At 48.6% G+C, this 23,672-nt stretch overlaps 1 protein-coding gene across 4 annotated transcripts in view; it reads left to right on the top strand.

Moving 5' to 3' along the window:
- The first annotated feature begins 2,049 nt into the window (after positions 1–2,049).
- Positions 2,050–23,672, top strand: part of PLXNB1 (plexin B1) — an 81,343-nt gene continuing 59,720 nt past the window's right edge. For 3 of the 4 annotated variants that reach the window (XM_065074616.1, XM_065074613.1, XM_065074615.1), the window contains exon 1: positions 2,050–2,169. The gene's annotated coding sequence lies outside the window, so the exon portion shown is untranslated. Of the gene's footprint in view, positions 2,170–15,652; positions 15,821–23,672 lie in introns of those variants that run through there. The other variant, XM_065074614.1, reaches the window with a different exon arrangement.

Here is a 23,672-nt window from a genome sequence, read left to right as displayed (position 1 = left end):
CTGAAGAGCAATTCAGTGGGTTGGGTGTGGTAGTGGGATGGGGTTTTTCTCTGTGTGTTGAGAGGAGCAAGTAAGGGATCATCTCCTGATGGGGGTCCTTACAGGCTTCTGCATACGGTGGGTCCCAAGGATTCCCCAGAATAAGAGTGCCAAGGAGCCAAGGTCCAGAGAGGCAGCTGGCATCTGTCTCTGAAATAATCCTTCCTCTGGGGGACTGTGATTGTGCTGTCAGATCCTGGGGACCGTTCAGCATCTCTAAACTTTCAGACATATTTTTTTCCTCATAAAATAGTCGCTTTTTTGGGCCAGGGGTGGGAGTGTGAGAGGCTGATTGATTGTAACAAAAAGAGTAGATGTTTAATGACACTTCTGGACATGGGACTTGTACCAACTATGTTCCTCTGAAATGCCAGAAATGCATGTGGGAGGGAAGCCTGATTCAGACTTTCAGAGCAGCTTTGTGTCTTGAGTGGAGCTCTGCAGCTTCGTCTACCCAAAAAACAAGTGATGGGCATCCCTGGCATACAGCTAATTCTGTCCTTTGCACAAGCCTGGCCAGTGCCTGTTTCCTTTTCCTCAGAGTCTGCTTCGACCTACAGCTACCACATCACTTCTGCATGTCCTCAGGTATCTCCTCTTTCTCCACACAGAATTTGTGGCCAAGTGATAAAGGCACAACTTCATCTTTTGTCTGGGGTTTTCGAGCATCTGGCAGTCAGCTCAGCAGGGAAATGGGCACTGGGCTGTGTAATTGTATTCAGTAAATAGAGTTGGTCACTGTGCGTAGATAGCAAGTCAGTTGTTAGAATAACTGTACATTTGCTGATCAACAACAGAACAGAGAGCAGCACATCTGGAGAACACAGAAGTTACAGTGTCAGCAAGAAAAATGGGAGCATTAATTCTGTCTGTCTGTAGAGCTTTTACTGACAGAACTAATTCAGAGAGAGGTTTTTATGCAATCAGTTCTTGGGGGCAAGAAATGCTTCTGTTTGTTATACACAGCACCAGCCTCTGCTCTTCTCATGACTGGACCTTCCAGCTTCGCAGGAATAAAAATCACAAAACCAGCAATTGGTTTATATTACACATATTACTCCAGGCGCTCTGCTTTATGATGCTTTTGTCTCCACTGACTTTCAGCCGGAATGGTATGTTCTTCACTGTTCTCTAACTAGAGATAACTACGCTTTTGTCACATTCTTGAATCTCGCTAATGTCCTGGTTCCCACATACTCTGCAAGTGGGAACGGTGCTGTATCTCAGCCACCCAGCGCTGTGTTTGTACAGGGTGATTCCTAAATAAGTAGAAACTGGTTTTGCTATCAGATTTTGCTCCCTGTGTGTGCTGCACCGCTGTCAATTCCCACTCACCCACACCTCTTGGCTGAAGACAAAGGCTTGTTGAACCAAAGTTACATTGCTATAAAATTCAGAGAAGAGAAATGCTGCAATTTCTTCCAGAATTATAGAACAGTTTGGGTTGAAGGACCTTCCCAGCTCCCCCAGTGCCCCCTGCCATGAGCAGGGACATCTTCACCAGCTCAGGTTGCTCAGAGCCCCGTCCAGCCTGGCCTGGGATGTCTCCAGGGATGGTTCATCCACCACCTCTCTGGCCAACCTGGGCCAGGTTCTCACCACCCTCAGGGCAACAGTTTCTTCCTCATGTCCACCCTGAATCTCCCTCCTTTAGTTTAAAACCATCGTCCCTTGTCCTATCGCAACAGGCCCTGATAAAAAGTCTGTCCCCAAATATATATAGTATATATATGGAATACATAGTTTTTAGTCCCGATCTCAACACTGGCTGCAAACACCTCTGCGGCAGCGCTTTGCCCGGCTGGCACCTGCCACTTCTTTTGGCGGCAGCACCCATGAGGGGGGCACGGCCGCGCCCCGCCGGCGGCAGCCAATGGGATCTCGCCACTGGCCGCGAGCGTGGGGGCGGGTCAGCCGGCCCCTATCGGGTGGGGCGGCCGGGAAGGCGTGGCCTCTGAGAGGCGGCCGGCTGCTATTGGAGGAGCCGGGCCTGGAGGGGCGTGGCGACGAGGGGGCGCGTGCCCCCGCGGGGCGGGGTGTGGTGGGCGCGCGGCGGGGGCGGGCCCGCGGTTCGGTGCGGGATCGCTGCTCGGCGGCGGCGGGAGCGCAGCGGGGCGGCCGCCGCGGCAGGTGAGTGGCGGCGGGGATGGGGGTCCTGCGGCGCGGGGGGCAAGAGCTGCCGCCGCCGCCGCCTCCCGCCCTGCCTGGGGGGCGCTGGCGGCGCGTTACCGGGGGTCAGCGGCCGGCGGCAGGTGCCGCCCGGGGGCCGCGCTTTGTCTGTGTATGGGGGGATGGGCGCGGCCCCTCTGGAGCGGCGGGGCCGCGGCTCAGCGAGGCTTCCCGGGCGGGGCGAGCCGGGGGGGCTCCGGTGGGCAGGGTAACCCCCGAGCCTGGAGCCGCCCCCGCTGGGCAGCGAGCGGCGGTGAAGCGGGGCTGCTGAGCGGGGAGTGCCGGGTTAGCGGGACCGGCTGCGGCCACCGCGACCTTGGCAGCGTTCGGAGCGGCGGGGGAGGCACCGGGCGGGTGGCGGGGCCAGGGCCGGGCAGCCCTTCCGACACGGCCGGAGACCTCCCGGTCCTCGCCGCGCTCTTGGGAGTGCAACACTCAGTGTGAAACGTGGAAAATATTACGCGTGGGTCTTTAATTGATGCTCAAATAAGGGATTGTGAAAGAGCTTTTCACCTGTGCCGTGCGGTTGTGGGGCCAGTGCTGGAGTGTTGTGTTCGGGTGTGATGTGGATGAGGTTTTCAAAGACTGCTGAGAAGTCTTTCATGCAGCCAGAAGTTATTCGGGGACTTTGTTATTTGAGGAGCTCAGGATAACTTTTTAATCAGCAAAAATCAGACAAATGACTCGAGTGTCTTCAGGGAGCAGCCCTGTACCAGGGTTTGAGGGTGGGTAGTGAATGGTGCAGCAGTAAATGATGGCTGGAGTCAGGCAATGTTTAAAAAAAACAGCCTTACAAGTCAGTGTCATCATATTCCTGAAACTTCATCCTCAGAGGCAGCAATGACTGCCTTTATAGAAAGCTTAATAATTTAATCTGTTTTGCTACCTTAAAAATGCATTTAAATTATTAACTCGGGTGAGACTGACTTGTCTGCCTTTTTCACTCTGTTCAATGATTTTTCCAGCAACAGCAAAAAATGTTAGAAGGTGGCTTTCTGAGAAACACAATACCTTTAACTTCAGGAAGGCCATGTGTTCACCTTTTCCCCCTCAGCACTGATTTTACTGTCTGTACTGAAAGCGGGTGGTTAAGTCCTGTTGTTCTGGAGAGCTCATTTTCCACCTTGAACACATTCCTTTTCAACAGTTTGCAGCAAGTGTTTGGGCCCCCCGAGCAGGTGTGTTTTCTGTTACATCGGTGCAATTTGAGATCTTTCTTTTCTCAAACCTAAACTTTCTGTAACTGCTGCTTTATCTCAAGGCAGCAGCCTGGAACAGGAGTAGTCCTGAGAGAATATCCGCACTGCTGTGGGACCTGCAAAGAAAGAGGCTGCAATTCTGAGTGTTGTAAAACAGCGGGGTCAGTATTTTACTAAACAAGGGTTTTATTCTGTGTACAGTGGAGTGCTGACTGAGGTCTGCTCCTTTCTGGTCTCACTTCTTGAAGGGGGGTCACAGGAGTCCTGTGTGACGCCTTGCACATAAAATGCAGAAATTGATGAGCGTTACATTAACGATGTGTCTGCGTGTGACGTTGGGAGCTGAGCCAGTGATGGAGGCACTCGAGAAAGCCGATGCGCTGAGCTGTTGTGCTGCGTGCTTTTGCATTCTAATGGGGAAACTGGTGTTTCCCTGTGATTGTTCCAAACCGTGCATGGAATTGCAGGGTTTTTAATAGGGTCACTTTGAGAGACCGGGAATAGCGAGCAGAAATCCAGGAGAAGAAAGCAAGCAGGTTATGGACAGAGAAGAATCTGGCAGGGAAGGTGACTCGTCGGCAATGTGGTGCTGGGCAGACTGTTTCCATGCTCGTCCGCACCTGTGTGTAGCAGAACTGGAATCTGCAAGCCAGGAACTTGCCCCGAATTGAGATTTGGCTAGAAAGCGTTGAACACAGCGTGGTCATATATGGAATTTTCTCTTTAAATTTCTTCCAACATGTGAAAAGAGTTAGGTTAGTAATACGATTAGCGATATTTAATAAGATTAAAATTACCGGCATAACTCCCTTGAGGAAGGTGGGCGCAGACTGTCAGCAGCTGACAGCTCCCAGACTCTGCTTGCTTTTCAGAAAAGAAACATTCTGTCCTCGTGGGCTGACAGCTCAGGTGTTGCTTTACCTTTCCGTCCGCCAACAGCATCGTATTCCCGGTGGGGCCACGGGATGTTCCCATATAAGGGCAGAGGGAATAGCTGACAGCGGGTTGCGAGGAGCGCGGAGCCGTTCCCTTCACGGCGGTGCCAGGCTTCGTGCAAAGCTGGGCTGTTCCTGCGAGCGCTGCTGCTGGCACGCTTGGGCTTTCCTGGCAGCGAGGGCTGGACGAGGCTGGAAAGCGAGCGTTGCTGCCGAGGGTGGCCCCGTGTGCCTGGACAGCCTGCCTGCCAAACAAGCGGTGCCAGCTGTACCTCGGGTGTGCGCCGGGGGAAGAACAACCCACCCAGGTTCAACTGCAACAAAAGCAACTGCCCTTGCTGTCTTCCACTGTTGCTGTTTGCTTTCTGGAGAGGTTCATGTAGCCAGTGTGGGTACAGGGGGACATGGTAGCTTTTTCAGTAGAAGAAGTGCTTTATGCATTACTGTCACCTGAGGAGGGAGAAGAGTGGATGAAGGGGACTTTGGAAGAAGGTGGACCAGCCACTTCCCACAAATGCGTGGTATTTTTTCTGGTAAAAGCTTTACCTCTGAATCAGTCAGATTCATGTTATTTCTCTTCTGTCACCTTCCTCTCTGTCTCAGTCCTTCCTGCTGCCTCTCAAAGCAAACTCACAAGGATTTCAGTTTTTCCTCCTCCCTGGCGGCCTCTCCATCTGTGTGTTTGTTTGTTTGTAGCTGTTGGGTTTTTTTCCCCTGAAACTTCAAATTGGCTGTTGTAGCCAAGTTCTGAGCTGAACCCTCCCAATCTTGCATAAGGGCATCCTGGAGGAAGATTATAGGACTTTGATTCATCCCAGCTCGCAGGCTGTGCAGGGTGGTAGCAGTCAGAGGAGGCATGAGCCTGCCTGCTGGAGTGGAAGAATTAGCCCTCCAGATACGAGCCGGTTTCAGGAAGCAGAGGTTGGACCGGTGCCCTTCTCGCTCACCTGGATCGTCAGTGAAATGTCTTTGTGCTCCGAGTGCTAGAAAGCTGGTGCATTCTTCTGACTCCCCTTTGCATTCCCCACAGTCTGTTAAAGCCCTGGATTTGATTCGCATTTATTTGCGGCTCTCATGAGTATCTGGTTGCAAGATTACTGTATCTGCAAGGATTCATCTTCTGCTGTTCATCAAAGCCACAGGAGGGCTGCTTCTGCCTTTGTGGGAATGTGCCAGCTGGTCTTTCATTGTGCTGGTATCATTTTCCTCATGCTGTTATCAGCAGCATCTTTAATAGCCTGATGGTTTTGATGATGTATTTAGGGAAGATTCATATTGATCATTACTTAAGCATTGTCTGATTTGGTCTTGGCGCTGGAAGAAAATTCTTAGAAAATTCTTGCATGTGTTTTCCAGGGACAAGTGTTTGAGATGTCAGGAGCATGAGCACGCTCTGGAGACATTATTGTGTTGTTCCAGGAGGCAGAGGAGGTGCTTAATTAAATCGGGAAACAGCGCTGACGTGAGACCCCAAAGACCTTACCCCTCAGCACACTAAGTCTAGGAAGTCTCTAAAAACCATTTAGAGGGATTTTTGTGAACTAGAAACACATAGGGTCTGCCCTCATGCTATGGTTTGCTATGGTGATAATCAAACTGTGCCCCTGGCCTGGGTTGTAGTTGCTGGAGCTCAGACTTGCTAAGCTGCAAAGGTGCAAAAACACGAAACAGGATGTTTCGACCTGTACGGACACGCAGCCTCGACTCGTGGAGGAACCACAGGGCTTTGCTCTGATCTCTTCACGGCTCTGCTTTTTCTCCCCAGCTGCTTGAGTAATAAATGTGGAGGACTTGTTTTCGCTGCTAATAATTCTTTTTAGCCAAGTAGTAACTAAGACACCGGAGCTATTTTGAGGTTGCAGGAAGCAATTTAGGTCTCCTTTTCTTTAACTAGAAGTAAGCACTGCCTTCCAGTGTGTGGGGTGGGGGGAGAAGAAGAAACAAATGGTCTCAGTTTAGGTGGATTTGATTTTTTTTTAATTGTTTTTTTTAGAATGATTTCTAACATTCTACATTTAATGTCAGAATTTTGCTTTCAAATCCTGCCTGCCACCCCCAGGAAAGAAAAGCATGGGGGGAATGATGTAGAAAAGAACTTTGTGTTAGCGTGGTCTGATAGGAAGACTTTAGATGTTGATCAAAATGTGAGGTGAGTCTTCAAATGATAGAGGTCCCGGGGAAGTTCCCAGATGCCAGACTTTAATAGCATGTGAACTTTAGTTATTTACTTGCAGTATAAACACTGCGAGTACTGTGAGGAACACTTATCCTGCGCCTGGCAAACGTGTGAGATTTCTCATTGCTTTTGGCTTTGAAGTTTAACTACAGAACAGTGTGGGGCTGGTGGGTTGAGTTTCCCCAGCCTCTGCTCTCTAAATTCCTGCAGCTTCGTAGCTACTCCCTTTTAGGAAATGATAGTTCCTCTCGCTTCTTGAAGTATCTGAATGTTGTAATTTTATCTTGCTACTTGTATCTGTTCCTGTTCCATCTCATGCGGAAAGTCTTTTGTCCCTATGTCAGAGGGGCTGTAGGTGGATCTTTGTCCCCGGTGTTAGTTTGGCTGGGCTGCTGCTTCTATGTCGGGGGCTGGAGCTGAGGAATTGTGTGAGTGTTTGCTCCAAATACCCACCTACAATATGTGGTGAGCCATTGGGTTACACAGCTGTAAGGATTAACTAAATGATTACTGTTGCTAGTGAGCATTATATCTGCAGGTGCAGAGAATTTTGAGACATCACCATTTTCATTCTCTTTTGCACTGTTCCTTAATTCTGAATTTAGAGGCAGTGCTGCCTTTAGAGCCCCCGGGTTCCAGTGAAAAAGCATGCGTGTCGGCTCGTTTCAGCACAAAGTAGTATTGCCTGTTAACTGGGTTGCAACAATGGATTCATGCTGCTGCTGAAGTCACCAGGAGATCAATATGGTATTTCTTGTGGTCTTTTTTTGGGTCCTGCCCTTTCCTGCAGCTCTGTCGTGGCAGGAGAGTAGTTGTGCCTGAAACTGTGCAGGTGGAGAATTTGATTGCATTCAAGCATTGGTCTATGCTGATGCAACTAGTTTTCTGACTAAATTGCATGTCGTTCTATAAACAGAATGGGTATATTTGATGTCTTACTCTATTATAATAACTCTGAAAATTACTACGTACAAGTAGTGTTTTCAGCTTAAGGCTTCTGCCCATGTATGCCTCTTTCAAAATTCTTTTTGTTTCAGTCTCTGTTCCTTTAGCTCTGCTGTACCGCAGCGATTCACGGTTCGGTTAGGTGACCTCCCTGTTCTTTGTGAGGAGCCCTAAGAGTTGCAGCGCAGCCTGTTTCCCCTCTCTGACCCCCACTCCTGAGCGATGTGCACTCTTGAATCCCTCTGTTGCTTACAGAAATCCCTGTGTGCCCCAGAGGTCTGATACACTGCGGAGTCTCTGGGCTCTCTAACCTCCATAGGACCTGCCAGCCTCTGGGAACAGCTGGCCAAGCAAATGCTCGAGGATGTGCTCCTGACAGTGCCCTGCAAGTGCTCCGTGCTCAGCTGGAAGCCCTTCAGATGACAAGAATGTGCAGCACAGGAACCAGGGCTCCTGAGAGGCTCCTGTACCTGCCAGACCAGGCTTTGTCAGAAATAATGTTGAATCTGGTGTGGGGTTTTGGATGCCTTGGAGATAATGGCTCTGAAGAAACTCTCTCTTTAGCACTTTCAGCTTTGATCCCAAGACTTTTTGCATCAACGTAGCCTTCTTAAAACACCTGAGAGAGCAATTCTGTTAGTGAATTATCTAATAGTAAATTATCTTATGTGAGAGCTTTTCCATAACTCTTCTGGCCTCATCTGTCTGCTGTGTTCTACACACCAGAGTCATGAGCAATTCTCACCTGTCCTACACTGTCTCCTACCTTCAGTGTGGTCACAAGTGAGACCTCTGGTGCAAATGCAGTTCCTGGACTTGTGAATCCTGCTGCCATCAATGTTTTGATCCTTATTGAGATACTGCTCAACTTCTTGCATACAGCTTGCAGTCCATGGCTGAATGATTCTGCCCAAGAGCATGGTAAAACAGGAGTGCAGATTAATTAATTGCATGGGCCATTTCCTCTCATCCTATCACTTGGTACTTGGGAGAAGAGACCAACACCCTCCATGCTCCAACCTCCTTTCAGGCAGTTGCAGACAGTGATAAGGTCTCCCCTCAGCTCCTGTTCTCCAGGCTGAACAGCCCCAGTTCCTGCCAACCTGCAACTGTTGAGAGAGATTTAAGGCAAAGATCACAAAGGCTTTTTGCTGCTTGGCCTGCATGTCAGTGGAGCTTTCTTGTGGCTACAATGAGGAGATGTGGTTCCCTTGCACGACTGTGACTTCAGGGGCACCACTGTCGCTGTGGTGTGTGGCACTGACTCTCTTACCGATTCTTTGTTTCCTCAGCCTAGATTTTTCCTGTCTTTTGGGGGTGTACAACCAGCAAATATTCTCCAGAGGTGTTAACAGCCAACAGAGGTGCATGTGCAGTGACAAGATGGCCCTGGGTAAATTGCTGAGAAGGCAGAGCAGTCCCGGTGGCACTGCCATCCCCTGGTGACACCGTGCTCTTTGGCCACTGTGACAGGCGGTTGGGGTCCTCATGCTGGAGTTGTGCTCTGTGCCCGGCGCTGCTGAGGTGATGTAGAGCTAAAGAAAAAGGAGCAGTGAGGAAAAGCAGCTGTCCTGCAGACGCTGTTCCTGTTCTCTGCACTACCGAGGGGGAAAGCAGCTGTCCTGCAGACGCTGTTCCTGTTCTCTGCAGTACCGAGGGGGCAGCGACCTGCGAGGTCACTCTCCACATCCTCAGAGACGGGCAGCAGGGGCTGTGTGTGCCGGCACTGTGGCCGTATGAGCAGCTGCACAGGAACAGATGAAAGAGCCATTTAGCCTGTTTTGCTCTTTCTGGGCTTGGGACAGTCAAGTCTCTGTCCTCATAGTGCCCGAGTCCCCGTGGCCCTTCTCAACGCTGACCTGATCTGCAGGAGAAGGGAAAGCTGGTGTCAGTGGCTCAGCCGAGCACCACAAATCCGAAGGCTTCTGGGGTAGCTCTGACAGTCATGCTTTCCTCCTTATTGTATTTTAAAACTATTCCTGTGTGTTGTGGTAACAGTACTGTGTTCTGGATACTTGAACCTTGTAAATGCATTTTCTATCCACAAAACACAGAACGCCTACTTGCCCTCGGTGGTCTGGTATATACAGGGTGGTGGCATCATGAAGGTTTCCTTAACAACCCATATTGAGACCGGTCACTGTTCCGTAATGCATAACTGGGCTTCACAACACTGTGGAGAGTTGTCTCTCTTGGAGTCTGTGAGCGAAGGTTGTAAAGAGTAGAAGGAGTAGGTGAGCTGATGGCTGCATTGCAAACTCCTGTTATTTTGGAGCTAACCATTCAAATACATCTACAGCACCCCACCATCACTGACCTGCTACAGCAACAGCTCTTGTGGGGTATCTTTGGATGTCAAACTCATTAGCTACAGACAAATAACAAGTAAATAGTGTTTACCTTCCAGATGACGACAGGGATGGGCATCCTGCTGGGAGGAAGCTGCATGCTGGCATTCTGCTCGCACAGCCCCAATAAATTGGAACATTTCTGGTTAAGTGGTTTTGTAGTTTGATGTTCTGCTGCTGATGGGGGGTTTGTGTCTGTGCCTGGCACAGGTGTTTAGCAACAGCATGTGAGTCCCAGGATGGTGCTGCACTGAGCAAAGCTCTTGCGGGAGAGTGACCTGTGCGGTTTCATCCTTTTCCTTTGCCTGAATTGCCTCCTGAATGTTTGAAAGGCTGTGCATCTGTTCACCTTCCTCCCAGTGCTGCCAGCACAGCGTCATCCGAACGGGTGCCACAGCGACAATTACAGGCTGCGTGTTCTCTGCAGCCTGCCAGAGCCTGTTGGATCATCAAAACACAAATGCCACCTGGCCGTTCAGCTCCAGGACTGTAATCTGCATCCCCAAGTGCACCGGGTAGGAAGCACCAGAAGGCACAAGGTCCTAATGGTGGAACTTTGCCCAAAATGCAATGAGTTTATTTTAAGCAGGTAGAAATCATAAGCATGCAGTGATTCACGAGGGAAACAGTTTCAACAAATATGAACTCATGGGGGATCCTTGTTATTCCATGAATAAAGAACACATCTCAAAACTCTATTCTGCGTAGAGAAACCCTTAAACTTTTTGTGCTTATGGAACTGTTACGTCTGTGCTGGGAACTGTCCTCTGTGATGCTGCTTCTCTTGTGGTAGGATTGAAATAGAACTCTTATTGTACAAATTGGTACTGATTTCTTTACCACTCAATGGCCTGTAGGAAGGTCTGTATCGTGTGTTTGTCTTCAGGCTGCTCTTCTGTGTGTGCTCTGAGAAGTCATGTCCCTTTGGCGTGTTCTGGATAGAAGGGTGAAAAGCCCCAGTGTGGAAAGGAGAATTGATCTCTTGGGAACTGCAAGGAAAATGAACCAAGGAGTATTACAGAACTTCTATTCTAAGGGAGCAAACCACTTCCTTTCAAAGAAAGACTCTGTTTGCATGTGTTCATTCCCGTTGTTTTTTGTGGGATGGAAAGGTCATTCTGTCTAAACTATGAAAAAAATCAATGGTCTAATCAATTTCTAAAGTAGATTTAGTCAAAATGACTACTGTGGTGTGGCTTGGGCTGTGATGTGTGAAGGTGTCCCAAAAAGCTGCTAGAAAAGTCAATGCAGAACATCACTGCAAATAAACTTAGAGAATTTGTTGGGGAATTTCCTATCCCATTCACTATGTCCACAGGGTGGTTTTTTTTTTCCCCTTGCCCAGTCCCAGCGTGTTTTCCTCCTACTGAAAGAATAGATTGCTGAGAGCAGATCAACAAAAGCAGTCACGCAGTTCACTTGAGCAGTCATGCATAAATATGAGCAGCTTTTCTGCTGCTAAAAGCCATGGGCAGCCCTCCCCGCCGCCGCTTTTCCACAGGCTCATGATCTGCTTCTTGGAGCTTTGTTGAGGGCCTCACCCAAGAGGACAGTGTCCCTGACAGACAGGCAGGTATTAGTATTGCTGGCAAGTAAGTGTCTTGCTTTGAAAATAGCAAGTTAAGGATCGATAAAAGCCACATGTCTCATTCTACACTATTCCCTTGGCATTATTTTGTTTTGAGCAGTATGATGGGCAGAGCCTTTCCTGCTGTCACATCGACCTGCCCCAAACCTCAGCCTGTCCTCCCGCCTGCACACACAGCGTAACCTCTCTGCCTCGTGCTCTTTGGGATCTCACATGTGCGTTTGACGTATAACACAAAATGAGAACTGTCACTGAATGGAAATGCTGGTTGGGGGTGGAAGCTCAATGGACCTCCTGCTAGAACAGAAGTAGTAGGAGGTAGTCCTCATGATAGGAAGTGCCTGGTTAATATCTACAAGGGATTAATGCTTTTTATGCAGTGATCTTGAATAACTTGGGTGTTCAGGGAAACTGAGGTGGGTGATTATTGGTTTTGATGTATACTTGAGAGGATAAACACCTCTGAAGGGTTCAACTGTGTTAATAGTAAGAAAGAGCAGCTGGAAAGAACCAGGTGAGAACACGGCAGCAGGTGATTATGTTCATGTAATGTGTTTCTTGGGATGTTTGAATTGGAACTGTACAATGGTATGAATAATTGATCTGTGCCAACATCAACAGCGTACCTCATAATTATTTAATTAAAAAAAAGGCTGAGGCATCTGAAATCATGGATTACTAGGGACATGTCGGAAAGCAGTATTCCTAGTGGGTGTCTTCAGCGAGCATTAGTGCTATCCTCTGCGCTGTCCAGTAGGTCCTCAGTGTTCTGGAAGTAAAACTAAAGCCGCTGCTGATGTTGATTCAGCAGAGAAGCAGGCAATGCTGAGGGCAAACTCAAAACCGTGGCTGGAAGTGACAGATCTGTTGGGATTTTCTTTCGTGGAGATGCTGAATAGCATGTAAATCTTTGGCGGAATGGGGATCAGGTAGTGAAGTTTTCCATAAAGCTTTTGGAGAAATGATTAAGTGGTGACTAAGAAAGATACAAGCTCCTTGTGTGCGGCAAAGTCAGATAATTGACTGTTAGCTGACTGATAGGATCTTTGCAGGCTGTGAGTTCTGCAGCTCCTCCGTTATGCTGTAAAACGGGTCTAGTGAAATAACATCCATTTGATACGGGCAAGTGTAGACTTCTGTGTGCCAGAGATGCTGATCGTTCACCGATTGTGTGTTTCACCAAAGCAGCAGCCCCTGAGATGGGGGGCATGGCAGTCAAATTGATATTTAAATAAAGAAAAGTTGTTCAAGCACTCAAGAAAGCGCCTTGTAATGAGAGAGTGACAGAACTGATCTGCTGATGGCCAAAAAAGCTGTTGAGAGGTGACTTGGTTAAAGCACATGCATAATTGACTCTGAGGAGCTACTCTTTAATCCAGCAGAGAAGGAATTAATGGCTCAAGGCAGAAGGCAAACAAATAAGAAATTAGACTGGCCTTGCTGCCAGGAAGAGTGATGGAGCCACTGGAACAAACCACTAGGAGAGCAGGGAACTCATGTTCCGACCTCCAGAGGCCGCTCGGCTGGATGCCGTAAACCAGCACATCTCCCAGCACCACTTAATGCGTTTTGGGGCGGCGAGAGTGGGTGACCTGGACCAGCGCCCGGGTGGTGGGCAGGAAGGTGGAGCGGTCTCACCTTCAATTATGGGACTCTGGTCCTGCTGCGATTGATTTCTGGTTTTCTGTGCTCTAGAAATAACCCCAAGACTAATGCAGTTGTGTTTCTCATCGCTGTGTTTTCTTCCTCCCAAATTTTGTTCGTGTCTAAATGTTTTATGCGGTGTAAGTGCCACATCCTGGATATGAGGAATCTCGTTCATGACAGGAGTGTTCGCTTGAGATTTGTACTTCAGGTGTCTCATGAGAATTAAATCTTTATATTTCTCACATTTTTTTCATTGTTATGTTGATCTTTCTATCTGACCTGTCTTGTGGTACTTATTTTACTGATTAAGCTTTCTAGGAAAGTAGAGTTTCATTAAGCAGTTGGTGTGTAAACCCATGCACATCAAGGAACAGTGGTAAATTCCAGTTGCATTTAAGTAATTTCAGTTACTTTCATTAGTCTTCTCTTGTACTCATCATGAAAATACTGTACAAGACGTAAATCTGATTAATCTTGTAGTTTAGTTTATGGTTGTTTCGGAATAACTTGCAATTGTTTTCAGGATGGAAACTAACTTAGAATTTTAAAGACCAGACAAATCATTGAGCTCAGTCACTGTGATGCTGTGTAAAGCAAGGCAGCGGGATTCCCTGAATTGAAACTAAACACCCGACCTGAGCTGCACATTAATAAAGAGAAGAGTGCGAGTGATGGAGAGCTTGCCATACCAAATACATTTTAAGATATCTCTGAGAAAAGAGGTTTGGAAAACAGACCTTGGTCTGTTCATTCCAGAAACTTGCAATTAGCAAATTATTAACTTTGTTCACAATGGGTTAACTAATGTGGTACTTGTTCTGTTTGGCTTCTGATTGACTCTAACAGCCAACATCAGCAATCTCTGTCCTGTGCTGGATTGTGAAGTCTGCTAATTAACACATTAGCTTCACGTTGCTGCTGCCAATGTTTGCACTGAAGAACTTCGCTTTTTTTTGGCCATATGGATGGGTGGGAATATCAAGATGATACTGTGGCTCTGTGCTCATTCATGTGTGATGCTTTGTGCTCTGTTTTTCCCAAGACATCTAATCAGGCTCGGGGCTGAACCGTGCCTTTTCGAAGAATCTTTAACTGAAAGGTCAAAATACGCACAAGGCTTGGAGACAAGTCTCACTGTCTCGCTCCCCAACCCCCTCCATCCTTTGTGTCTGTCTCTCTCCACATATACATATGTCAGAGTCCTTCACCCAACACATTCATCAGCGAGTCCTTTCTTGAGACCGAGGTTTTCTAAATGCTGGGCTGCCACTTGGGGGTCTTCCCCCAAGCACACAGCTCTGCAGGCTGCATCTCAGCACCAATCTGAGTTTATTTGTTGGGGATGATCCTGGCACTCACCTGCTGACAGGTCTGCTGGTTTTCCACCACCGCTTTGCTGTCTCTCAGTTACCCACGTGTGGGGAGACCAGGATTTCCCTTGGAGGAAATAGTTGCTTATAGTGGTTCTTCAAGGGAGCGGGGAGGAAAAGATGCTTTACGGTGGTCCCCAAGTGAGGACTCCAGGTGATGCCCTGGGAGCTGAAGCCTTGGCTTTGTGGTACAGATGAGGTCTGTTGTACACGGGATTTGTTCACGCTGATCCCATCCGTGCACTGAGGGCTCACCCTGCACACCCCTGTGGGACAGCAGAACCATCGGGAGTGGGAGATGCTGAAATCTCCAGCTCTCAGTGTACATCGGAGGAAGATGCCTTTGTTTTAGTAAATTAGCTTTATTTTGAAGGTATTAATGCGTTTGTGCCCACTGTAAGAACATTTGAGGCAGTCAGCTCTTTTGCTTTTTCACTGTTGCTGGTTCAGGCCTGCCTTGGCTACTCGCTAAGTGCAACTGAAAATGGGGTATTGAAGCAGCCCTTCAATTTTTTTTTTGTATGAAATCTAGCAAATGTTAGTGCTGGAAGTTGGACTCTCGCTGCTGTTTGTCTGGTAACATTGGCCTCTGTTGTTTCCTTGTGCTGCTTTTGAAAAACTACTGTTTTGGTTTCTCTCTGAGATGTGGTTGGCCCATAAATGTATGCCAACCCACCTAATAATTCTTTTTGAAAATCCTTCATCAGGTCTTTTCTGTTATGTAGTTTAAAAAGAAGGAGGAAAAAAAATCAACCCAAACACCTCCCTTTAACCCTGGAAACAGCAGTCGTCTTGTTCTGCTGAGCTGACTGCTGCTCATACTGATCAGCGCTGTTTCCTTTGTCTTCGTTTATTTTAGAGTTAAGCTATAAGCTGTTTAAAACTGGGCTATTTTTGTTCTGGACTTCTGCAGGATTTTTTTACATGAGTCTCCTAAATGCTTAAAAAAAAATGCTTTTAAAGGCAAAACTACCATCACGTCAGGGGCAAGATGGTCATTGCTCCAAAAATGAAGTTTTGTGGGTTTGCTCGATAAAATGTTTTGGCAAGCACGTGCCTGCACGGAGGAATGTGTAGGTCATGGCCATCCTGGGTTTTTAAGTTGGATTGCCTCTTGCCAGCCAGATGCCTGATGGTCTCCACCTCCTCTCTCCATTCCTCTTTTGACAGTAGCTGTGGGGGCTCAGCAGGAGCTTTGCTGCCGGGTTTGCTTTAGCTGGGGAGGTGTTTGCCTTCGCTGCAGAATTCCAGCTGCCGAGGAAGCCTGGAGTGGCCGTGTTGATTTATTAGGGCACAGGAATTTACTAAGGAGCTGGGAGTGATGGAAGGGATCCTGCCTGATGCACCGTGAAGCCGCCTTGTTTCTTTTCACAGCAATGCAAAGCAGGAATTCCCCAAAGCAAGGTAAGAAAAACAGCTCGCTCAGATTGCTGCTTTGGAGAGCACCAAAGTGAGACTTTGGTGAGGTTTCCCTGGCGTGGAATCAAGGAGGTGGATGATAGCTCCAATTCTAAGAGTGCAATTTTAAGTGAGTTTTTTGGTGGGAGACAATCCTGTGAACTGCCCGACCAGAGCGTTTGTGTGCTTTTGGTTTGTGTTAATAGAGCTGGCATTCCTGAGCTCCTGACTAGGGCTTTTTTCTGGGACTTGGCTTTGGGCCATCTAAATGTTTTGCACTTGAAAGAAGCAAGTTTCAACCTCTTTGGATTTGCAGACTTCTAAACATTTTCCTATAGAGATAGGGCAGTGGATTTGCTTTTTTAATTATCTTTGCAGACAACAAAATTCAATGGACTACACGTTAAAATCACCGACACAGTGTCTTCCCTGTAGTGAGTTCATTCCGACACCTTCACCTCTCTGTAATTTGTCCCAGCCATCTGACATGCACCCCTTATTTTCCTTTCTTGTCTGGCATGCACACACAAATACATATTTCTTTCTTTTGAGATTTTAGTGGCTGTTGCCTCAGCTGATCTGAACCCAAAACCTTGTAAAACGTCGGGTGTTTGTACAGGGTGGGGTGGACAGCCGGTCATTGTGTGTTGCTCAGGTATTTGGTAGTTGCAGAGTAGGTTGTGATCATGGGGCATCAGTGCTGAGAAGGAATTTCCTTTCCTGGCTGAGGTAGAAAGACCGTCCACGTACAGCTTTCTTCCTTTGCTTTAGCATTCCTTGGGGTTGTTTCCTATTTTACAAATGCATCTTTTGAGAACTGCCAGGAAAATGTCTCTCTCAAATGGAAATGGAAATTTCGGAGCTCACAGCGCTGAAAACCTTTGGGTCTGTGCTCACTGAGTGAAAAGAGGATTACCAACCGGCCATTCTTCAGCGTGCAAAGCGGTGGAGCAAAGTCTGCAGAGCCTCTCCGAAAGTTATTGGCTTTCCTCAGCAAGGGTGCTTGTGAATAGAATTGAATGGGGCTGGGCCCGTCCTCCTTAGCAAGTACAGAGAACAGTGAGGCTTTGAACTCAGTAGATGCTTGAATAAAATGGGAAACGTACATGTCTTGCAAACAAGTCTAGAGCCAGCATTCCTGTGTTGCTGTAAATAAAAGAATTAATAGGTTTGTGACTGTGTTTGGGCCTGATAGAAAGCAGGGTAAGGGAGGCAATGCTGATTTTTCTAGAACCATTTGAAGGGTTCAGAATGAGGATGGTTTGCTGGAGTAGATGCAGATGGCTTCTTTTCACTGGGGATTGTAAAACCTGCCATAGTGTAAACTGCATCTCAACAGAGAGATGTGAGACAAGGCTTGCACATCCCTTTCCTCCTAATTACCGCAGCTCAGCTGCTGCTGTCTCTTACCCTTACACATCTGAAAGGTGACAATGACAATGTCTTGAATGGCAAAGCAATTGCAGGAAGATGCCTTTTTTTTTTTTTTCAGCTGTAGTCTGGAACAAAGAAGTTACTCAACCAATAGACAAGAATATTCTCATGAAAAATTGTCGTCCTAGAAACTGCCCTTTGTGAGGGAACCAGAATTTTTGTAGATCTCGACAGCTTGTCTCTGGAGTGACCGCAGGTAGAACAGCAGCCAGTTTCACCCCCTTTCCCACACTGACAGCCTTGGGAACATCCACCACAGCAGCAGCACTTCCATTTTTGCTGCACCGAATTGCCTTTGTACACACTGCCTTTTCCAGAAGACAGAACACTCTTCTCACCTGTTCTGGCCAAAATATCCGGTAATATTTCCATAGCAGTTACTTTAGTTGCCAAAACCCCGACTTTCAGATCCTCATCAGTCATGGCACACACACAAAACCAGAGAAAAGATAGTTTTGAGTACGACCTTCTCTTAAAGGAAGAGAGGCTTGAGAGGAGGAGGACAGTTCTGTGGTTGTGACTGCATTCAGTGGTACAGACGGAGCAACGGCAGCTCCCAGCTGGGCTGCTGGTGACAGTTTAGGTGTTTCCCTGTAAAAATCTCTTGCAGGTTGTGGTTCCTCATGGTGATCTCGCTGGTTAGCTATGGACTCCTTCCATCTCACCCATCACCCTGCTCAGTTTCATTGTGTACTTCTAGATCTGTTTTAACAAACAGCTTTGTGAAAGCTTCTCTTCCTGCCTCTCCCCAGGTTCTGTTGGGCTCAGGAGAGCGTGCTGGCAGCCCAGCCTTGGCAGGCACAGATTTAGTGCCCTCTTTTGCTTCTGTCCCTTACCCTTGGAGCCATCCCTGGGGCAGCAGGCAGGACTGATCTGATCAGGTGCTGTGCAATGGGCTGACAGGATTCCTCTCAGCTGGGAAACAACACGGCAGAGAAAAAGCAAAACAGTGCTGGAAACCACGGCTTTTTTTAGCTGAGAGGAGAACATCCTTCATACCTGGCCTGCTCCCCATCATATAGCGTTTTCGCTCACAGCATCAGGGCATCCAGGCTGGTGCAGATCTGAAGGAGCAACTTATATTAAGATGTTATTCTACAATGTTATTTGCCTTGTTTCTGGAGAGCTCTCCCCTCTTTCTTCAGCTCCTCCATCTCTTTCCTCTTGTAAGGTGTTTCATCGAGTACGCTGCTTGCAACTCTGTTGGACCCTACAGCTCTTGAATTCCCCCTTGTAGCAGCCAGCTCCCTCGGTCTTTTCACAAATCGGGAATAAAAGTTAAAGCGAGGGGATGCCTGTCCATTTGTATCAGCCTGGGAAACGGTGGATTTCTCTCCTGAGGCCTTCGCCTCGGGCGTCTTGCCAAAAGGCATCTAGTCTCCATTCACTTCAAACACATACGGTTCCTAAGCCAGAAATGTGCAGAAAGCTCATGAGCCGTGATCAACCCAAGGCCAGACAGTGTGACCTGGTGCCTCTTGAAAAATCGATGAATTGAAGAGCTGTGACTCCTGGGTGCTCGGGAAGGATGAAGAGGCTACAGGATGAACCTGAAGAGGATCACAGGATGATCAGCTCAAACGTGGATCTAACCTCTATTTATGGTACGAAAATATCCTGAAATCAGTGCCGAAAGGATTAGAATGTGCGTAAATGAAGTGTTTTGGCAAACGCAAGTGGTTGCCTTCTTCGTAGACGCTGTGTACGGGCTTCCTTTCTTCAGAGCATGAGGAATTTAAAGCAAATTTTACTTTGGAGCTAAAAGGCATGTTTTTAGCACAGGCGGTGCGAGCAGCATTGGGACGGACTCCAGGCCTTTGGTGTTCCCGAAGAAATGCAAACACTGCAGAGAGGGGTAGAGCTCAGATCCTCTTGCCAGCGTGCTTAGCAGGCAGCCCAGTACCAGACCTGGTTCAGCCCTCGACAAGTGACCTCTGTCACTGAACGGGAACATAAAGAGCCTCAGTGAGCTTGGGTTGAACTGGGCTTTTGCCTGTCTGCTCCGGAGAGAAACCTCAGTGTTCCCTTCCCTCCCTCCCCGCAGTGTGTCTGTGAAAATACTGAGTCAATTTAGCTGCCAAAAAAAGACATTTGAAGAAGTCTACATTGCTCTCCTGTGTCTTAACTTCCTTAAAATATGGGTTAGGGTTGGTTCCTGTGTATGGCGCTCAGTAATTTTACAGAAGAGAAAACGGCACCACTACAAGTATCGTACACAGCACTTAATACAGTGAGGTCTTAGTTTGTACTAGGGCTCCTGAGTGCTATTCTGAGCATTATGAACCTGATTATGTTACATACAGAGCTCAGATGGCTCAGAGCCACGCTTGGGATATTAACTGTTTCTATTAAGCTTTGCATTTGGAGATCCTTCTGGTAGAGGAGCGTGATGCTGAATGAGCTGGCATTCCCACCACAAAACTGTGTGTCTGCACAGCTAGGGAGTGGTTTGTACTTGATTTGCACAAGGGGTAACCTGAATTCCAGTGCTTGCGACACTTACCGATGCTCAGTGTAACAATCTTTTCAATGTACTCGTGTTGTAGCTGCAGGTGTTGTGGAGGAGTCATTGATTGATGTAGATGTATAGGAGTGCAAGAGAAACCCTACAAAGTGCTACAAGCATATCATAAGGCATAAATCCATACGTAGTGTGGTATTTGACAGAGTATGTGATAAAATGGCATTGAATGTGATTACGTGTGATTCTTGGCAGCCTGTGTGCCTGAAAGAGCATTTTTAAGGCTTGTTTTAGTTTGTGATGAAAGTAGCTTTAGGAATAGAGAAGGTCCTTCCTGCTTCTGTTTTTGGTTTGTTTTTGTTTTTTAAAGAGAGTTTCTTTTCATGATTTACATTTTGTTTTGTGCTCTTCCAGATTTTGTAAAAACAAACCCCCTGAAAACCCAAACAACAATAATAAAACTCTCTCTGAATGCTTGGGTGACCCAAACAAAGTCGATGAGTTTCTCGCTGTCTGAACACACATCAGCTGCCAGGTGGGGACTGTGGGACTCTTCCTTCATCACCCCACATGTGCAGGAAAAGATAAATGTATATAAACCCTACTGGTGCTGGCTGGATTTGAAGCACAGTACCAGCAGACGGGTACACTGAACTCGGAGCCTAAATGGCCACTTTACTGGGGAAAAGCGGGGTAGACGGTGTTGTGTGGCTGTTTGGGATATGGGGCATGGGGACAGGAAGGTTACGGATGTGCTGGTGGAGAAGAGGGGTGATGTTGGGACAACCACCTCTCATCTCTCCTTCCTAAGAAAGCAAACAACCAATGTATTTACCTTGCGAAGGCTTTGCTCTCCAATCTCAGGCCTGTAGCACAGGGACCGCATGCGATGACCTTCGTGTTCCTGTGTCTTAGCTGCTTTTTTCATCTTGGGCTCCACTGACCCTGAGATTTGGATGCATTTCTCTCTGCTGCTTAGTGTTAAAAATGAAGAGTGAACTTTAATGTGGGGAAGCAGTTTGTGTGGTGGAACACACAAAAATAAACATGAGGTGGTGGTGGTTGGAAGGGCTTGGATAGACAGGGTGCTTGGGCTAGAGGTTGTGGTGGGGGGTGGAAGAAGGACTAGGTAGGAACTGCAATGGGAATCAGTCCCTGAAATAAATATTGCACGAGTGGGGCATGAAGAGATAAGCAGGATCCTTCTAAATCAGACTCTGTGCCTGAGCCTTCCTCCAGAATTTCCTGCAATTTAGACAAATGGGCAGCATCAGATTTTTAAGTGGTGTTTGTGCTGAACACTTGCAGGAGTGCGTTCCCATCCAGCTGCTGAGCAGAAACCGTCATTCTTCCGTCTTGCTGGGAGCCGCTTTGCGCTTTTCTGTGGCGGCAGCTCTTGCGATGGGAGCCCCCTCCCCATCCCCCTCGAAAAGGATGGTGTTTTTTTTCTGTGAAAGAAGCCGGCACAGCCAGGCAGACATTATCCCCTTGCCGGAAGGAGGGATCCAGCTCCCTGGGGAGGAGGGGACCGGGGGGAGCGAGTGATTCATTGCAGCTGCCTGCAGTTTGGCCTCCGTCTCTCTCTTTGCCCTGGGTGCCAGGGAGTGACAGCTTGTGGGCAGCGGGCCAAGCTGTGAAAAGAGGAGTGTGTGAGGCCTTCAGCTTTCTCATGCTTTATCAAGCTGCAAAGAATAGCTCGATATTCAGCCAGCGTTGGTGCAGGTCAAGAGAATGGAAATGCTAACTTAACTCCTGACATGCCGGCTGATTGCTGACCGCAGGCTTTGTATGGCAGCGCGGCTTTCCTGCGGCAGCAAAAGGGGGAAAACGTGCTTTGACACAATGATGAAGGTATCTTTCTGTTCAGTCGGGAGCCTCTGGGAGTGGGGAACGATGGAAAGAGCGCTCTCCTCTTGCAGCTTGCTCTGTGTGTGCTGGTGGAGGCTGGAAGTGTGGAAAGGTAGGGCAGCAGGAGCGATGGGTGGGCTGGAAAAGCGTTAAGGTGGGTGAGTGGCAGGTCCACCCTCATATGTCTCACCCCACGGCTCTGGGGCTGGCCAGCCGAGTCCTCTGTGATGCTGGGCGATGCGGGGAAGCCAGGGGAGCAGGATGGGGCTGGTCTGGGGCTGTACCCCTTGGCCGGGGGGCTGCCAGTGAGGCGTCTCTGCCGCGGGCTGCCCGCCGGCGCCGAGGGAGTTAAGCGTTCCTTGGCGGCCGGGGGTGAGCCTACCTCGGGGTGTCAGCTCCATTCCCACGGCTTTTCTTTTCTGACCAGGGCTGGGGGAGGGATCGCTCCTGGAACAAGTAAAATGCCCCGAGGCTGGAAACAGCACCCTGGCCCCTCTGGCCTTGTGTTGGGCTGGGAGGGATTTGAGCTTCATGGCAGGCTGGGCAGGGGCTGCTGGCCAAGGCTGGGGTCTGTCGCCACTTATCTGGTCGCTGGGTAAGATTGTGGCTTTATTTCCCTCCTTTAGGCAGCCCGAGGTGGCTTTGCAGGCAGTCAGGTTCCTGAAATAAATGATTTCCCAGCTGGAAGAATGTAAAGCAGAAATCAGGTCCCTTGAGCAGATCACAGCACAGGTTTGAGAGCAGCAGTGTCTGAAGGAGCGTCGTTCCCTACAGGACATGCGAGTTTTGTCAAAGGCATAAGATATTACAGTCCTTTCCTGATGCCGACTCCACCTTCTCCTCCTGCACCATCTGGAACTGCTGAGTTGAGCTGTTTGAAGCCCAAGGAGCAGGAAGACCAGGTGAAAGTCTGAGGGCAGGGGGTGCTTGGAGCCTGAATCCACCTTCTGGGAGAGCGAGAGGCCTCTGCCAAATCCCAGTTTGCTTTGGTGTGTCTCTGCGAGGGGTACTAACCCTGGCCAGCAGCAGTTTCCCAGCAGAGCAAGGAGTCAGGCTACCTGTTCCAGCCCCAGAAATACTCTCTGAAGTCCTTTCTGAGGACTAAGGTGTGTGGTCCTTATTCTCAACAGCTTCTGAATTCAAGGCAAGGCGAGTTGATGTGAGTGAATGGGACTCAGCAGCAGCGTTAAGGAGAGATGTAGAACGCCACGGGCCAAGTGCAATTCTGCAGTTTCATTCTGCTGGGCTGTGCAGACTAGGTTATGCCAAAAAAAGATGGCAAATGTGTGGCTGGAGACTGGATTTTTGTTTGTGCTTAAGATATTTGGCTTTGCTCCCGTCCCAGATCCTCTTTGCAAAGCCCAAAATACTGTGATTCTCCCACTTGCTGTGCTGGCCCCTGTGGCAGGAGGATCTGGAGGGGGAGGGCAGGATTGTCTGCCTGGGGCAGAACCTTTTGCTTCTTGCAAGACCAAGGGGGTAGCCTGGGTCAGCACATAGATACAGACGTGGGTGATGAAACAACAGTCTCTGTGCAAATATTCTGCAAACACCAAAGTACACAGAGATTCCTCCTGGTGGATCTTGCTGATTGTTAGATGCCAAAATCCTAATAAAGACTTAGTGGTTGCTGAGCTCTGCTTTTGAGTGTACTCCAGCTCTTTTCTCTGTCCGTTTACTTGCCCAGCAATGGGCAAACTTGGCTGGAGTGGGAGCCAGAGCCCTGGTCTGATCCTGTGGTGGATGGATGGATGCACAAAGGGAAACTCTCGCCTGCTGTGGCGGTCGCTTGGGACCCAGGTGCGGATGCACCAGCCAGAGCTGCTTTTCTGCCGCGCTCCTGCAGAGGCCGGGGTGTGTTCCCATTGTGCCTGCTCTGGTTTCCTCCTGTCAAGCCTCTGCTCATTATTCTTGCCTCGAGCTGTCTCAGGCCCGAAGGCAAAGCGCTACCGAAGGCTCTGTAGACTTGCCCTTGAGAGACGTGGGGTCCTCCGAGAGTGGCTGTTCAAGGGAAGCGCTGCCTGGGCTGAATTGAGGCTGTTTCAGGCTGCACAGCTCTGAGCTAATCTCCCAGAGGCAGAGACATTACTCACCAATCAGGAATGTGTCTGTATT

The sequence above is a fragment of the Columba livia genome, chromosome 10, assembly GCF_036013475.1.
Source record: "Columba livia isolate bColLiv1 breed racing homer chromosome 10, bColLiv1.pat.W.v2, whole genome shotgun sequence".
Taxonomy (NCBI): domain Eukaryota; kingdom Metazoa; phylum Chordata; class Aves; order Columbiformes; family Columbidae; genus Columba; species Columba livia.
The sequence above is the reverse complement of the archived record's forward strand: the minus strand, read 5'-3'. Positions and strand labels throughout refer to the sequence as shown.